Raw genomic sequence first — 2,890 nt, 5'->3', positions numbered from 1 at the left:
TGTTGTTTTACCCACCAAATTATTTTTCTCCCTTGCATCTGGGTTTTTCAATTCCTCTTTCCCAGTACAGCCGAATGTTAAGAGTGCTGGGCACCAGTTTATGTTTATGGATGTGGATCTGAGTGCTGGCGTTGCTGAGAAAGCTCTTGGCCATTTTCAGCTGTCAGAGGTTTTGAAGTCTGCAAGGTCATGCTTGCTGGAAGAAGTCTAGCCCAGCATTTTTGGACAAGCAGGCTGTGGCCGGCCAGCCAGCGAGGCGAAGGTCTGAGCCTTGCTGCGACCTGCTCATCTCCGCCCCAGAGGCAGTGGCTTGGGAAGGAGATGTGCGTCGCGCAGGACGGTGCCGTGCGAGTCGTAACGAAGCGCTGGCATGGCTCTCGTCTGCCCTAGCTGTGCTTGATGCTCCTCTAGTCCGTGCTGCTGCTTTATCCCACCACTATGACCCTTCCTGCAAACCTGGCTCCTGCCCGGCAGGAGGTCCGTCAGCTCTCCATGGGAGGGCTGTGCACACGGGCAAGTTGCTGGACTTAAAGGGCGGCTACAAAGGGGACGGAGGCTCTCTCTTCACAAGGAGCCACATGGAGAAGTCAAGGGGCAACGTATATAAGTTGCACCGGGAGAGGTTTCATCTCAACACAAGAAAGAAATTTTTTATGGTGAGAACAGTCATTCACTGGAACAACCTCCTCAGGGACATGGTGCAGTCCACATCGCTGGAGGTTTTCAAGATGCGAATGGACAGAGTGGTAGATAATTGTCATCTGGGCTCTCTTTCCCCTGAAAGATTGGACCAGGTGACCTTTTGAGGTCCCTTCCAACCTGGGCTGCTCTCAGTTCTATGACTTGAGTCGTGTTGACACATACGTTCCAGCTTCTGTGTGACGATTGTGCTTGCTCAGCTTCCCAGTGGAGAAGTGACTCCAGCAGCGCGATTCAGCAGAGAGCAAGCGGGAGTACAGAGAAGGTGACGTTTACCTGCTGCCCTTCATGGGAACGAAATGAAGTGACGTTTGGTGCCTTCGTGTGGGTCTGTAGGTATTGATGTGCCTTCGGCTTGAGCTGAGGACCTTGAGTGATGTTTCTCTCACCGTTAGTTTTCTTGAAATATGAAGCTCTGCACTTCCCTGCGTGTTGGCGGAGGAAATCTGAGTTGCGTTTTATTCGGTACAGAGGTAGGTAGCTTGAAAAAAATGCCAGGGTTGAGAAACATCAAAATAAAGTAGTTGTAAATCTGAAGAACTGTGGGCTCTTGAGGCACAAACAAACGAAAAATTGGGACTTTGGTGATGACATTTCCAAGAGTGATGGGAGGATTAAAGAGGAACTTGTTCCAGTTTTCCCCGTTTTGCGATATAAAGGAAGGCCTGAAACGCTTCCTCCTTTTCGTTTTCCCCCTTTTTGTGTACCTCACATATTGGTGACGTTGCTGCCAGTTGTGTTTGGCTTGTTGGGAGTTGAGGGAAGCGAGGGGGTCGGCCGAGGGCGGCTTTGCTAGCAAGCCGTGTTCAAGAACGTTGGGTTTTTCAGCCCTAGATCAAGTTTCTCCTCGATGCCTGTTTGGCATCGAGGTTAAAGAAGTGTCAATAAGAAGCAAATGCTGAGTTTTAGCTAATCTGGTGAAGTGTTTTCTTCTAACACAGCCAGGCTGAGATCTGGCACCGCATGTCCTTATCTTGTATCTACAGTTCTGCTGGACTTCTTTGTGTGCTGTGGTCTTGCTGAACGTTGCTGTAAAGGTCGTGTTGTAAGGTCATGAGCGGATGGGGGTGGACGTGAGGTTGAATTTTGATCCGAGCTGCATCTTTTGACTGATAATGAATGTGAAGTTGACGCTTGAGTGTGTATTTGGTAGCAGGTGGGTGTTGTGACTGATAAATCTCCTGAGCTTTGCTCCAGGTAGAGTGATTGCCTGGCCACCCCTACGCCGAAGAGGTCTTCGCTAACCTCTCCCATCTTCCTCCATCTCCAGCCTCTTCCAGTGACCTTGTCTGTCCTGCTTTTGTAATGCCTGGACTCAAATATTTCAGGCTTTTCTCAAGAATGCCAACAAATGACTCATGACTTGAGCGCTGCCCTGTGTCAGGTTCATCTCCAGTGTCAAGGCTCAGCCTACGGAAACTTGGAGTCCCGGCATAAGTTTCTTGACGTCTCTCCGGGCGCTCCGGTTGCAGTGCATGCTGGAAGATGTAGTCTTGGTGGGGTGTACCTCCATATTAAAAAAAGAAGGGTGGCTCCATTTTATTCAAATTGGGTTCAGCCTTCTCCCTCCTGGCAGCTCGCCGGCGCCGTCCCGCTCGGCCGTGAGAGCCACTGAAGTTTTCCCGGCCCCTTGTGCGAGCGAGGAGGCGGGAGCGCAGCTCCTCCATTCAAAATCTTGTTTAATTCCACATTGAACAGCTTGTTTTGAAGCCCTGCGCTTCGGCGTGTTTTGCAACAGCTCGGACTCCTGCCGGGCGAAGGCGATTGAGGGATCCTGCCCCCGTTGGGTGGCAGTTCTGGAGGGTGTCATGGTAAATCTCCTTTGTCTGCTACGGCTTGACTGATGTATGGGGGAGAGCAAACCCTCCTCCCCTGCATGATTTCTTGAGCTGAAAGCAGCAAGTGAGTGAGGAAGCTCCTTTGTGCAGATTTCTCCGTCTCCTCTTGTGCGTGCCAGCTGGCTCGCGTTCAACATTTCTCTTTTTTTCCTCTTTTTTTTTTTTTTTTTTCCTTTCCCTCCCCCATCTCTAGAGAGAGGGGGCGGGGAGAGAGGGGAACATCTTAAAAAGAGATCTGCAGAAAAGACATGGGAGTTACTTAACAAAAATCCAACCCAAACAAGCCCAGCTGGGGGATTACAAATGTGGTGGTAGGAGCTGAGCGGGGAGCGAGCGCAGCAGCTTGGGAAAGG

Source organism: Pygoscelis adeliae, unplaced genomic scaffold, assembly GCF_000699105.1.
Source record: "Pygoscelis adeliae isolate BGI_AS28 unplaced genomic scaffold, ASM69910v1 Scaffold365, whole genome shotgun sequence".
Lineage (NCBI taxonomy): Eukaryota > Metazoa > Chordata > Aves > Sphenisciformes > Spheniscidae > Pygoscelis > Pygoscelis adeliae.
Note: the sequence above shows the minus strand (reverse complement) of the source record.